Consider the following 16,496-nt stretch of genomic DNA (forward strand, 5'->3'; position numbering starts at 1 on the left):
ATTTCCCTTGGGACTCGGATGCTGCTCCAGCCCACTCCATGTTATGTTAGAGATTTCTTCACAAAAAAATTCCAACTGATGATAATTTAAAGCTTAGAGGTTTTTCTTTTCCCTTTAAATGTTCTCTCTGCTATGCCCATTCTGAGTCTTCCTTGCATTTGTTCTTTGAGTGCCAGTTTGCCCGAAACATATGGACCTGGCTCAGTGGTTTTATTTCTAGCCTGACCCCCATTAATTCAATCAAGGATTGCTACCTTATCATGGAGAAGAACTGGAATCCTCAGGCTAGGGCAGTGGTTAAGTCTCTTATGTTACATGCTTTGTACCTGATTTGGCAAGCCAGAAATCTGCTTAGATTTGAGCACAAGCAAACTCATTGGAAATCCTGTGTTAGGAGCATTATGGCTAGGGCAAAATTGGTTGGTAAGTTAACCAAGAAGAAAGCAGATGACTCTATGCTCAGTTTCACTTTTCTTAAAAGTCTTGGTATTAACATCAACCCCCCGTGAGACGTTATCTATGATTGATGTTCTTTGGTGTCCTCCGTACTTCGGTTGGATTAAGTGTAACGTAGACGGCATGGATAAGGGTCCATTGGCGGCCTGCGGTGGTATCTTTCATGACTGGCAAGCTAATCACATTTTGAGCTTCAGTGTTTTTATTGGGGAAGGCTCTCCGGTGGTGGCGGAATTTATGGCTACTGTGATTGCTATTGAGAAAGCAAAGCAAATGAATTGGAAAAAAGTTTGGATTGAGACGGATTGTAAGTTGGTTGTTCTAGCTTTCACTAATTGTAACTCGTTGGCTTATGTGTTGGGCTTACATGCTTAGTATTGATTTTAGAATCACTCACATTTACCGCGAAGCCAATTTTTGTGCAGATTTCCTGACAAATATAGGTTTTAATAGCAAAAGGATTACTTGGTTTAACTATGTGCATAAGGATATCACAAAGGATTACTTGCTAGACAAGAATGGTATCCCTAAGCTAAGGCTTAGTGCTTAAGAGGTTTTGGTGTGGTCCCCTCTTGTGTTTTTGTAATCCTCTTTTGTTTTATTATATTTATCCTTTTGTTTTAAAAAAAAAAATGTAGGAGAAATCAAATCTTTCTCTTTTACTTCTCCTTCATTATCTTTCTCTTTTCAATTTCTGTTATAACAAACACACCCTTAGTGATTTTTATTTGCCTCTATTACTTTCATGTTCATAGAAATAAGAATTTAATTTTTTAGAGGTTACACTAAAAATTGTGAAAAAAAATCAGCATATTAAACATTGCACATATAAAAGGTGAATTTACTTATTTTTTTATGAAAACATTATTCTCCTAAATATAATTGTCTCTAATAAATGTAGTATATAAAATATAAAAAATATACAAAAACTCTATGTATTACTTCTATGTTCCAAGCATATATTTCGATCACATATATTTTTAGAGAAAAACATCATCATATTCGACATTGTGTAGATAAAAAGTTAATTTAATTTATTTTTTATAGAATGCATTAAATTTTTTTTTCCTAAAAGTAGTTTAAATTTAATTTAAATATAAAGTAATTTATATAAAACAAAATTTCACAGTCCTAGGATTGTTTGTTTGCTAGTTTGAGCTAGATAATAGGCAATCCTCTTGTAATGTCTCTGTTTTTTGATTTAATGATATATTTTTTATTTTAAAAAAAAAAAGGTTAATACCTATTTTCACCCTTGTCATATGGGCTTGATTTGAAAAACCTTCCTGCCAAAAAAAATGACCTCAACAAATTTCAAAAGTTTTATTTTGGCTCTTTATCAGGTCACATTATCAAAAAGTCTGATGTGGCAATTTTTTTTAAATTTTTTATTATTATTTTTAATGACGTGGTTGACTTAGGTGACATTTTTATTTATTTTTATTTCATGTGGCATTTTTATTATTACTTTATTGTTTGGTTCTTAAAATGTTAAATATGAAAGCTTACAAAATTGGTCCAAGGGAGACACAAACACCCTTACCACTGGACTGCACTTTGTTTTTTTGTTATATAATTGCCTTAGCTAACATATAATAGTTACTGTTAACGTTATTAGCATTAATAGTTAATGTTTTCACATTATTAATTAATATTAATATTATTAGTTAATGTTTATTCGTTAATAGTTAATGGTATTAATTAATATTAGTTAAATCATAAAATAATAATTAATATTTATTTTAGTATTAAAGTTAATTAAATTAATATAAACTAATATTAATTAATAACGTTAACAGTAAAATAAAATAAAATAAAATAAAATAAAATTAAATATAAACAAAATAACTCTTCATCTTTTTATCTTTTGCATCAAGTGTTCCACTTTCATTGGTCCATCCACTTTCTACAACATAATACACTACCTCATTTTCTCCCTCTCTTTATAAAGTACAATTTCAAATGAAAATATAATATAGTTGCATATTTATGATTATTATTCATTTATAATTGAATCATTCATTTTAAATTTACATGTTTTTAAATATATTTTATACAATATTAAATAAATTTACATGATAATAGGCTGTAGTTTACGGGTCACTATCAACATAATACATATTTTATTTATTTTTTCAAATATTAAAATTCTTTTTATTCTCCTTCCCTCAAAAATAATTTAACTACAAAATGGACATTTTGGTAATTGACAAAATAAATCTTTATCTTTTTATCAATCATTATTTTAATTCAAGAGACAAAATTTTTATTTTTAAATATTAATTTTTTCTCCATCTCATAATTATATTTTTTCTTCTTTGTGTATGATTAGTTAATATAATTAAATCTGTATGATTACCGTTCATTTTTAAAAAAAGTAAATCATTTCAAATTTTGTATTTATATTTAAAATTTTACATTTGTATTTGATATTATCTAAGTGTTATGACGTTAAAACTCATTCATGTGTTATCACATAAATAAATATTTTGTTATTTTTTTTGTTTCATGATTATTATTTGAAGATTCTAAATTACTACATATTTTTTTTAGTTATTTACACAATATCATAATTAAGTTACCCACCACGCTGTTGGAATTGCAAAACATTATGAAATTGCCTATGAAAATTTTATTAATAAAACTTTTTTTAATGGTTTATTTTCATTTTAAATATAGAATTTGGTCAAACTTTTATTCTTCACATTATTTCATATCATTCAAAAAATATTACACCACAAATAATGCACTCGTGCGTCGGCACGGGTCTCTGACTAGTATAACGTTAACAATAAAAGAACATTAATTAAATTAAATGAAATATAAACATTAAATTAAATTAAACTAATATTAATTATAAAATATAAACTAAATTAAACTAAATTAAATTAATATAAAGAGATTAATTATTAAACTAAATTAAATTAATATAAAGAGATTAATTATTAGGCACTGTCAGTGAACACTTTTTTACACAGTCAGTGCATCACAATCATTCCTAAATATTATTTTATAAATAATTAGAATAAAAATTAAATTTTAATAAGCATTTAACGGTCACGATTCACTGACGGTGTAAAACTGTTTTACATTGCCAGTGCATATTGATTAAATTTCAATATAAACTAATATTAGTTAAACTTAATTAATTTAGTTTATATTTTATAATTTAATTAACTTTAACAATAAATATTAATTATTATTTTATAATTTAACTAATATTAATTTAACTAATAATTATTAACTAATAATATTAATATTAATTAATAATGTAAACATTAACTATTAATGCTAATAACGTTAGCAGTAACTATTATATATTAGCTAAGATAATTGTAGAACGAATACCAAAGCGCAGTCTAGTGGTAAGGTTGTTTTTCATATTCAACGGAACTAAATAATAAAATAATAATAAAAATGTCACATGGAATTAAAATAAATAAAAAATAATAAAAATGCCACCTAAGTAAACTATGTCATTAAAAATAAATTTAAAAAATTAAAAAAAAAGTTGTCACATCAGACTTTTTGATGATGTGGCCTGATAAATGGTCAAAATGAATTTGAGTGTGTTTGTTTCAAGTTATGAAATAACATTCCTTGGAATTATATTCCCAGGATTCTTATTCCTAGGAATAATATTCCTATCTATGTGTTTGGCTAAAAACAATATTTCCGGGGAACGTTTACATATTTTATTTAATTTAAAAAATATAAAAAATAAAAATAAATATTAATGTAAATACTAGTGGGAAGTTGTAGTTAGTTAACTTTATTTCCATGGGAATGTTAGATTCCCACCCTATATACATGAGAATAAATATAAGAAAAGTCATGTGTAAAATAATTGTTGGGAATAAAAAGTACCTGAGAATAATTTTAAAAAACTTGAAACAAACATGGGATTATTGTAGTTCTCATGTCATATTACCGGGAATATATTTTCTATCCATGAAACAAACACATAGTTTGAAATTTGTTGAGGTTATTCTTGCAACTTTTTTTTGGCAGAGAATTTTTCAAACCAAACTCATATAACATGGATGAAAATATGTATTAACCCTTAAAAAAAATCACAATTCTACATATTATTTCTTTGTTCTAAACATATATTTGTCCTTTATGTATAATATATCTTCTTTTTTATAAAAATTATTTTAATCACATTTAAAATTTTAGTAGAAAAAGATTGATGTGTGTATTATGCCGGTGAAAAGAATGATTGATTGTGAGCATCTTGATTTTATTTTGAATATGTGCATCAAACTATTAGGATGAAGGTTCAACTATTTTTCTTGTACTTTTTCATTATTATTTAGTTATAAAAATTGATTACTTATTTTTTATATATATAACTGTACATCTATAAGTATATATATAGATATAAAGCATAAACAAGTTTTTGGATTGGTCTATTTTTAAGACTAAGTTACCCTCTTACTTCCTCTTTTATTTTAATGTGTGAAACACATATTTTGTCTTTTATTTTGATTAAAATGGAGAAGAATTAGAAAATGAAACCATAAGGCAAAGTAACCTTTGTACATGAAAAATGTGAAGTATTATCCAAACTCTAAAGTAGAGTGTAAAAATTAGTAATGACTATTTGAGTCCTTGCTCCATTAAAAAAATAATTATTATTTGTTTGTTATATTTATTTATTAGTTGTGGTAATTATGGTCTGTTTGGTAAAAATAGTGGTTGACTAATAAGTTAGCTTATAGCTGATGGTTGAGGACTGATAGCTTATAGCTTATGGCTGATGGTTGATACTGATAGCTGATAAGCTAATTAAAGTGTTTGGTAAAATTAATCGTTCAAATAACTTATAAATGCAAAATGACATAAAAGATATTTAATACATAATTATTTTATTTTAAATTAAATTAAATTAAATTATAAAGGATAAAAATGAGTTTTTACTAAAATAATAAGGATAAAAAGGAAGAAAAAATGATAAGTTATAAGCTATAAGCTAAAACGCTATTTGAAATAGCATCTGGAAAATAAGTTATAAGCTAGTAAAATAAGCTATAAGTTCGAGATGAAAAGACTATTACCAAACAAGTCTAAATTATCATATGAGCTTATAAGTTATAAGCTATAAGCTCAAAATTATGTCTTACCAAATTGAGCCTTAGAATTTCCTAAATAACCATATTTTCTCATTAATTTATAAAGTATTCATGTTTCAAACAAAAAAATTGCAAGGCATAACACATGTCAATCTAATTGGCGACTCCATTGAAAAAATAAGAGCCTTAGCCAATATAGACACTAGAGGTAGACTTTGCAACAATATTAAGAGATCATGATTATCCCTAGCTTATTCTATGTGGATATAATGACAAGAAAAAGTTTATTAAAAAATTGCAACGCATAGCTAAATCATGATTAATAAATTTTCTCTTCATCTTTTAATGACCAATTACGAGCGACAATGCGCGAGCCCATGCATCACACGGGTTAGTTACTAGTTTGAATAATATATTACTTAGTTGTGTTTTTGTTGACGTGTTGTGTTGATAATTTTGTATGTTTGTAGGAATAAATTGAAGTGAGATTGACTCAAAACACTAATGATGACTATATAGTTTCTCCTAATGATGTTGTTGGTTAAGTGTTAGGGCTTGAGCATTCTAGAAGAGTGCAGTGCGTGAGTATGAGAGCAACACCTAGTAATACATTTAGAAATATGAGATTTTGACATTCCAAATCGAGTACTTCTTCATCTGATATCGGTACATCTTCTAACTTTTGACAAAAGAAGTATACACACTTAACATCTCATCTTAACGATATCACATAAGTATATAAAGCTTACATAGTAGTAAAAGAAGGAAAGATTCTTGATAAATTAATTGGTGTCTTTGGTTCATCACATATGAGTGTTTTATATGATTTTATCAGAGGTCCAACCTCATGTTGACGCTGCTAGATATGAATGACATTATCTTCTAAATCTGATTCTGATGACATAAATCACCCATGGCAAGACACATTTTTCCCATGACGTCCTCATTGTCAGTAATGTTGTTGACTAGAGTTGCTACCTTCTTGTTCACCATATTGGATAGAAGGGATTGAAGATGTGAATAACAATATGGCAGTTTGTTGCTTTTAGGGTTGTCGTGGTGTTAGAGAAAACTCATGTAGGGATTGTGTGAACCTCTGCATCTAGGTGATAGCTAAGTTAATTGAATATCCTTGATTAACCTTATGATTGAGGTATTTATAGGAACCTATTGGGCCTAGATATTAGAACCCAAGCAAGCAGTTACAATATTCTTATCTCTCAAAAGTGTGAGAAGTGAGAAAATATTTTCCTTATTATCCTGGAGAATGTGACTTATTTCTTTGACTGCCCTTCTCGTACCGTTATTGGGTAGAGAAACGTCATTCCTCATATTTCCAAGAACGGACAAGTGATTCAATTAAAGAGTGAACGATACAAACAATGGGTGCACATTGTGACAAACAAGCGCACATTGTGATAAATAGGTAACTAGAAACCCCACTTTAGGCGATGAGCTTTATTCGTCTGCCCTTGGTGAATCTCATGTTGCTTCATGTGGATCTTTTACACATATAACTCAAATTCAACTCATTTATTTTATGAACTTAGTTTTGAGCTTAAGTTCAACTCATTTAGTTTAAAAATTAAGTTACATAATTTAATTACTAAATCGAGTCTCAAACTATTTTAGAGTTTATTTGGTTCATTGTTAGCCATAATTCAAATTATTCTAGTCAACTAAAATATTTAGTTCAAAGAATTTGCTAATTATACTCTTGTTTTACAAAGTGAACCATAAATCTTCTTTTTGTTTGGAGTGAAAGATTAGTTTTTATTCCAAAAACAATGAAATACATCTGATCCCAAGGATCTAAGAAGCTACATAAGCTTATCTAATAGACTAGACCAGAACAATCAATGTTACTCAATACATAGTAATTAAATTGCTATTGATATGGTTAGCTATTTTTCTATGACCTGTGCATCTCATAACTATACTAAAAAAAAAAGTTCCCTTCCAGTTATCATCTAACCTTTGGTGGTTATCATAAATCATTTTTATAGAAGATCACTCAATAAAAACTGTTAAAAATGATACTTGATAAATAATATAATAATAATCTATAATATAAAAAAAGTCGTTGATTTAGAAATCACAAAAATACCATTTTCTTATCTTAGTCTAAATTAATAATTTGGGGATAAAAAATATTTTTTGTTGGTTTTTTCCAACTCACTTTTCACCTTTCCAGTTTTCACTTTTTATTACTTTATTATTATTATTTCTAATAAATTATTAATCAAAATATTCCAATAAATTATTTTTTAATAAAAAGATTATTATGATCATTTTAAATGATTGTTAATTTATATTTAAAATAATATTTAATTTTTAAAAATTAACTTTAGTAATTGAATATTAATAACGAAGAAATATAATTTGAAATAATTTTTATTTTAAGGTACAATTTTTTTAAGAAAATAATAATAATTTTAGTTTAAAAAAATTATTTCAATTAAAATGAATTTAAAAATATACTTGAAAAACTGTGTTATTGGATAAAATACAAAAATGTGTGTCACTTATCATTAACTTTAATTTATATGATTCAAAATATTATTATATTAATATATGTCATTAATGAAGTATATGTCATTAATGAAGTTTATACAATTACAATAATATTTGCACAATTAAATATTAGAAAAATTATTTGTTATTAATGTCATTCCGCAAATATATGTTATCAATATAAATAGGATATATATATATATATATATATATATATATATATATATATATATATATATATATATATATATATATATATATATATATATATATATATATATATATATATATATATATATATATATATATATATATATATATATATATATATATATATATATATATATATATGGGGACGACTCAAGTGAGAACACTTGGTTATTATGAGAAATGAGAACAATGAATCACGACCATTAAATTTTGATTTTATTGATTTTAATTGACTTGATTGGTTTATGTTTCTATGTTGATTTAAAATAAATATTAAGGATCATAGAAAGAGAAACCAATCAAGTCCATTAAAATCAACAAAATCAAAATTCAATGGTCGTGATTCATTATTCTCATTTCTCATAATAACCAAGTGTTCTCATATATATATATATATATATATATATATATATATATATATATATATATATATATATATATATATATATATATATATATATATATATATATATATATATATATATATATATATATATACACGGGAAAAAGTGCATTACTTATTTAATTTTAACATATTACTATTATTTATAGTCAAATTCTATTATTATCAAATTCTATTGATTCAGATATTTTTGTAAATGATACCTAAACAAAAATAATATTTGTATACGAGAAAAAAATCTATTATTTATCCAAATATTTTTATATACGAAAAATAGTATTTATGATTCCAAAAAAATTTATTCAAAAAAGGCATACGAGAAAAAAACTATTATTGATCAAAATATTTTTATGTAAACGATACTTAAACATAAATAATATTTGTAAATGAGAAAAATCTATTGATGATCTAAATATTTCTATACTTGAAAAATGGTATTTATGATCCAAAAATTTTTTATTCAAAAAGGTATACGGGAAAAAACTATTATTGATCTAAATATTTTTATATACGAAAATTTATAATTGATTCAGATATTTTTGTAAGTGATACCTAAATATAAATAATATTTATATATGGGAAAAATCTATTAATGATCTAAATATTTTTATATATGAAAAATGATATTTGTGATTCAAAATTTTTTTATTCAAAAATGGTATATGGGAAAAAATCTACTATTAGTTTAAATATTTTTATATACGAAAATTTACTATTGATCAATAATAAATTTTTTCTCAAATTTTTTATTCAAAAAGGTATACGGGAAAAAACTATTATTGATAATTGATTCAGATATTTTTGTAAACGATACTTAAACATAAATAATATTTATATATGGGAAAAATCTATTAATGATCTAAATATTTTTATATATGAAAAATGGTGTTTGTGATCCAAAAATTTTTGATTAAAAAATGGTATAGGAAAAAAAATCTACTATTAATTTAATATTTCTATATATGAAAATTTACTATTGATCCATATACTTTTCTAAATGATACCTAAACATAAATAATATTTGTATACGGGAAAAATTTACTATTGATCTAAATATTTTTATATCTGAAAAATAGTATTTCTGATCTAAAAATTTTGATTCAAATTTTTGTTTTTGATTTAAAATAAATATATTATGTAAACGAATGCGCGTACCAAACCAGAACACGTACGTATGCACGAGTTTGTTACTAGTTATTCTAAAGATAACATTAATTTATGGATTCAAAATTTATTCACAAAAATCAGTTTCTAATACCCTAACCATTGAAAATTTAGTTATTTGTTTGAACATACAAGAAAAATAAAATAGTAGAGATATTATACATAAAAGATTAGGTAAAGAAGCTCCAAATCCAAAGCTTTGTATCTTCACCTTCAATTTATTCTAATTATAAAAAATCTAATTGATGAAAATAAATGATACTATATAAAAATAAAAGAGACATAAAATACAAAATAAAAAATAATAATAAATTAAAAAATATAGATACTTTCAAACTATAGAACTGTTATTAGAAAATATATGCCAATATTGTCCTTCACTTCAAAATTATTTACACTTGTAAAAGAGCATATCAATATTTAACAAATGACCAATTTATTCTTTCTTGCACTGACACATGGCGATTAATCCTACCCAAATCTCTCCACGAGTTACATATATCACTATCAATTTTGTACATTACATTTTATTTCTCTCATTCCTTTCAAATCATTTTCTCTCTCTTAAGTTACTTTCTTCTTTATTTTTTTCGTGAATAAAAAAGTTTGGATACGGGAATGAAGATGAAAATGAAGATGATGGGATTTCTTCTATGATCACTATTGCCGACAAAATGAGTAACAATTGAAAGCAAGTTTGTTGAAATAAAATAAACATTTTCTTTAGTTTAGGTACTGAAAAAAATAAGAATTCTTTACTATTTTTAACCTAGAGTATTTTCGAGTTCACATTAGTTTTTGCTTCACTGACATGGATGTTAATTGTGAATGTGATTTCGTTTATGCATTTCAACCCTGTCCTTTCATTAAAGTTGTGGTGTTTTATTTTAATGAATGATAGTGTATAAAACTAAGGTTTGCCATGCTCTGTTTGAATGTTTCTTTTGTTGCCAATAGTACATGTGTTTACATATGTTAGTATTCTTGAGAGCACATAAAACCAAGGTTTATGATGTTCTTTGTGTAAGTTTCTTTTTTCTATCAAAATTATAAAACACACTTCATTAACATATGTTTTATGATTGAATGTTTCTTCGTCAATGTTTAAATGTCTCTTTGTTTAACATGAAATTCCAACAAAGCTTGGATGCTTCTTAGTCCTAGAGCACCGAAACAAGCTCGAACAATACCACAAGCTGGGGAAATTAATCAAGTTTATCAACATAATATTTTTTATGGAACATCACTCTTTTGTGCAAGAAATTTATCCCAAACATGAATATTCATTTTGCTAATTTTTGAACCAGAACCAATTCTAAATATTAGTGTCGACAAATATTTCTAATTTATCATGCTTAACTTGAACAATAGTTTATCTATCCTATGTATGATAATATTTTGATTATGAATTAGAATTACCATTTTGTATCATTGTTCAAGATCACGACATGATTGTATTTTTTATTTCCTACACTACTGCTAAACATCATGTACTGCTATATATGTGAAATGATTGTATCTCTCCTAAAACATCATATATATATATATATATATATATATATATATATATATATATATATATATATATATATATATATATATATATATATATATATATATATATATATATATATATATATATTAACAACAACACAGTTCATGGTGACCATGTTGCAATGTCAAGCAAACAAACATTATAGCGGCAGATTGGTTCGTCGTTCCTCACAGTGGTGGCAACTTGTCCAAGGTTTAAGGTTTGATTTGATTTCACTAAGTATCTTTTTATGCTTTCTTTTTCAATCTCTTCCTTTCTTCTTCGTCCGATTCTTTGTTTTTGAAGGAATTTTGATAGACTTTATTATGTGTTCTTTTAAAACGTGAAATAGTCTAGATAAGAACGAGAAAGATGGTGAGGATAATGACGTCAAATATTTATCCTTTACTGTGACGAAGAATTAACTGACTTGGACTTAATTTAGAAACTATTAATAAGATAAGATGTCATTTTTGATTGGAAATTTGTCAATACAATGGAAAAATTGAATATACTTTGAACATTGGAAGATGTAGCTTTGGAAAAAGGTATTTTCATGCTCTTATGTTTATTTTAAAATTGGCTAACACTTTCTTCTTCAAACAAAACAAAAGGATACAATTATTCTAAAATCTGAATTGTTTATGGGATATGTTTGTTACAAAGGATGCAATTATGCCAAAAAATTCTTATAAACCAATATTAAAAAACATGTATGAATTATTGAGGTTTTTTTCTTCTTTTGCTTATGGTTTATTATGTTCATTTCTTTGGTTGCTATCTTTTTAACTACATGTACTATTTATCAATGTTCTGTTTTGTCTTGATTTTTTACAACTTTCATGAAAACTTCTTTGATGGTTTGAAGGATTTTGTCTATTATGGTGTTTGTTCTGCTTATGATTGATCATGCTTATGACTTTGGATGCTTTCTTTTTAACTACATGTGCTCTTTACCATCTATGTTTGCAAAAGTATTAAATGATTGTTTATCATGTATGCTTGCCATTTTAAGTATGTCAAGGAACAAGTTATATTTTTTATGTATAGAAATATCACATTGATGTGTTGATTTATAGTTATTATATCTATATGAATTTTTAATTTTTTGCTGCAGGAATATAAAACTTCTCCAACTATGGCCCTAACATCAAGGTACGAATGCACTCCAATTTTTTTACTATCTCTATAAAGTTTTATTAGCACATATATGTTATAGCATTTTAACTTTTCAATTTGTGTTGCTTGAAAGTGCAAGGGTCTAGCAAAAAAGTATATAACCACGTTTAAATCCTTTATCTCTTAACTTTGACTCAATTTTTTTTCTTGATTATGTACAAGTTACATTTTTAAGGGTCCTTTTTCCTAATATTACATTACAAGAGATTCACATAACTTACTAAACCATTCACATGTTTTGACCCAGAAAGCGTCATATATATAATATTATGGTAGTTGGTTACTTGGTTTGTGAAAGCAAGATAATCTAATACAAAAATTCGGTATCAAATTCAGATAGATTGAAACAATCCACTTAAAATACTACTGACTACCTCACTTATATAATTATATTGTTTTCCTCATCATGTAGAAATACTAAAATCTGAGCCAATATCTCATTTCTTTTATTATCCTAAGACAACACTGAATAGAGATTGCTTCAACAACATCCCTTAGCTAGCATTTGATGAATTTTCAACATAAGGTCCAACGCAGAATATTGGTAGCAATACTCTCAAATCAGTCTACCAAAACTGAAACCACTAACAACTGCATGTGTCATAAGATTGAAATTACTAAATCAATAAATATTATTTATCCAGAAAGAAATGTTAAGACCATAAATATTAACTACATATAGAACCAGAGGAAAGTAATAGGAAATATTATTTATATTTGTTTTTTAAATATCACTTTTAGATCATGAAGTGATGTATTTTAATGATCATAAATTCAACAAAATTATATCATATTATTTAAGTATCTATTTGTGGACTATTGGCTATATGTTTAGATTTTTTCTTGTAGTTTACATGAAATGTTTTGGTTAATATAACTAACATGAATTTAAGCTAATATAAATCTTATTGACAACTACTTACAATATCAATGAAGAATATGCATCTTTATTTTGTTAAAGGAGGATCTTAGGCAAATTTTTGACTCCCGCTTTAATCTTAGCCTAAAGTTAGGAAATGTGTAGTATTGTCTTTATTTTTTTTGGGATCTAATATCTAAATTCTGAGATGTGAATAAAGATTATAATAGAAATAGAAGGTGGGAATACTCACTAGATGGTACATGCTCTTAAACTAAAAGGAATATTAATTATATGATTTGACTGAAATACTCCCTACAAGTTTCTCATGGGTGGAAAATTTTCTGATATAGTTGCTTAAAACGCGTGCAAGTGTAAGAAAGATAAAATTTTTGTTGGTATACTTAAATGTGATTGTTGAGTTTAATAAATAACACATGTGTTTAGGTCTACTAAAATGACATTAAAAATAATCACAACAGAAAGCATAAACAAGGATTATGAAAGCAATCTTCGAACAGAGAGCCACACTAAATTATATTCAACAGGTGTGGGATACTATGCTACTTAGTAGTAAATTTAAGATGAAAGATGTATACAAGGCGATGTGTAATGATGCTTTATAAGTTATTTGGAGGAATATGTTCCGTCATAATGCTGCTAGACCGAGGGCCCTGATGACTACGTGGCTTGCTTGTCATGGTAGATTGGCTACGAGACAGCGCCTCTTCAAGTTTGGTATGGTTGCTGATAACAGGTGCTGTCTATGTAATCGGGAAGAGGAATCTATTAATCATCTCCTTTTTGTGTGTCCTGAAACAATTTGTATTTGGGCCAAGATCCTTGTTTGGATTCAGGTTAGTCACATCCCGCAATCTTGGGACGTGGAATTGTTATGGTTGAGCAAGAATACTAATGGTAAAGGATGGAGATCATCCATCCTGAAGCTAGTTGCTGCAGATACTGTCTATGGTGTGTGGAAATTTCGTAACGACATATGTTTTGGTAATACCGTAGATAAGAATAAAATTGTGGACAATATTATAGATATGATTGTTTATAGGGACTGGTATAGCAAGAAACTTAGGATACATATAACTAAGCTGATGGCATTTTAAGTTTTTTTTTATTCCCTTGTTGTCTTATGTGATGGCTGGATCCGAGCGATCGCCTTGTAATCCTTTGCTTTTTGAATTAATTCAATCTTCGTTGATTCAAAAAAAAAAAGGATGAAATAATATAATAGTCAAGATCTTAGAAAAATATTTTAACGTTTAGCCAAAAATTATGTTTGAACAATGATATTAGGTACATTAGAATATATGTTTAATTAAACAACCAAATGAAGCTTGCTATTTAGGCACTATGACATATTAGGTAGATACTAGGTTGCTGAATGCTGATATTTTAAGAATCAAATAAAAGCTATAAGAGCATCTCCAATGGTGCAACTTATCTTTGAGTTTTTTGTGGGACCCATTGAGCCACATCATCTTGAAGCAACTCATCCATTTTTTACTCCAATGATACAATTCTAAAGAACTCATATCGGGTCCCACAACTTTACTTTATATCCATATTAAATAAAACAAAATTTAAACCAATAATTTAAATTATATAAAGTAAAATTAATATAAAGTAAATAAAATTCAAATTAAACTTAAAATTTAAAATAATAATTATATTTGTTATATTGATTTGATAATTTTGCATGAGATGAAACATACATTGTTGAAAATTATATTAATTTGGGTTCATTTGACCTTAACAATAATAATTTAAAATAAAAAAAATGAAAATTTGAGTAAAATATAGGATCAATCGAAGACTAATAAGATGAAATTGTGAGAGAAAAATTTAAAATACTATGAGTAAAATGATAAAATTGTGAGGGAGGAATAAGATTATGAGAAAAAATATGAGTATAAAATTTTAATTTAATTCTATTTATAACTAAATAAATTATTAAAATAACTAAATAAATTGTTAAAAAAAAAAGCTGAAAGATGATAATAGAAAGTCCATATAATATTTTTTTACTCAAAGTAACGGTAGCATTGCAATGCTACGTTCGACAAGCTGGCGAACTCCAAAGGCATCATATTTCAATGTCATGTGCAACAGCTGGCGAACGAAGCTAAAGAAACTGCCGTTGGAGTTGGTCTAAGTTATTTTTTGTGTGATTAGTAGCTGCTACCAAAAGGAAAAAATACAATGAAAAATGTAATAAATTAGACTTCTACATGCTTTAAGTAATCAACCTACATTTATCAAATTACATTTTTTTATTACTAACAATATAATTACTGTAATTTAATTTAATTTATTTTTTTTATATTATAAAACAACTACTTTCTCTAATTTTAGATTACGAACAATAGTATTAGCGGTTGTTTAGTGTTGTTATATGTTTTTTTCTTTATGCACTTTGATTTTTAGGGGAACGAGGCTCTAGTAATCCACAGCTCGTGCCGAGAGGTCATGACACTGGTTAAGTATTGTTTCCACCAGAAATTGAATTTGGTATTCTCTGAACCTTTATTCTTTAGAAGGAGCTCGTTTACAACTCGAGCGCAATTGCTTGGTTAGTGTTAGTTATATGTTAATAATTAAAAAAAATACTCATATAATAAATATGTATGATAATTGAAATTTCTGTTTTAACATCTTCTATTCAGCTAAACCCACATGTCAATATATCTCAGATTTGAAGAAAAAATGACACAAGAATAACAAGATGTGTTCCTATGACTAAATCTCGAGTTATAAATTATATTCATTAACAAACCAAAGGAAGGTTTATTGCATATCATCCATCTACTACAAGAGTATCTACCTAGGAGTATACACAATATCCGAAGACCTAAATTCATAATTATATTCAAATTTATTTTAATCATCTAAATATAATTAAATGATTAAATATCTGTCAGTTTATTTATAAATGAATAACTATTCATTTATATTTTATTTTTGAATTCACTTATAATCTGATTATTATCTAAAAACTTATAAAGAATCCAAGTGAATTGATATGATATCTCAAAATCGTATATTATTTTGCTCGTTATATTTTTAAACTTAGTGGATTGAGATCATATT

The 16,496-nt window shown here is 26.0% G+C and overlaps 1 long non-coding RNA gene across 1 annotated transcript; it reads left to right on the top strand.

The window, feature by feature from the left end:
* Positions 1-11,477: 11,477 nt before the first annotated feature.
* Positions 11,478-15,978, top strand: LOC131594174 (uncharacterized). The gene is made up of 3 exons (XR_009281298.1): positions 11,478-11,576; positions 12,474-12,511; positions 15,834-15,978. It is a non-coding gene; the product is annotated as an uncharacterized LOC131594174 (long non-coding RNA).
* The last annotated feature ends 518 nt before the right edge of the window (positions 15,979-16,496 follow it).

The sequence above is a fragment of the Vicia villosa genome, linkage group LG4, assembly GCF_029867415.1.
Source record: "Vicia villosa cultivar HV-30 ecotype Madison, WI linkage group LG4, Vvil1.0, whole genome shotgun sequence".
In the NCBI taxonomy this organism is placed as follows: domain Eukaryota; kingdom Viridiplantae; phylum Streptophyta; class Magnoliopsida; order Fabales; family Fabaceae; genus Vicia; species Vicia villosa.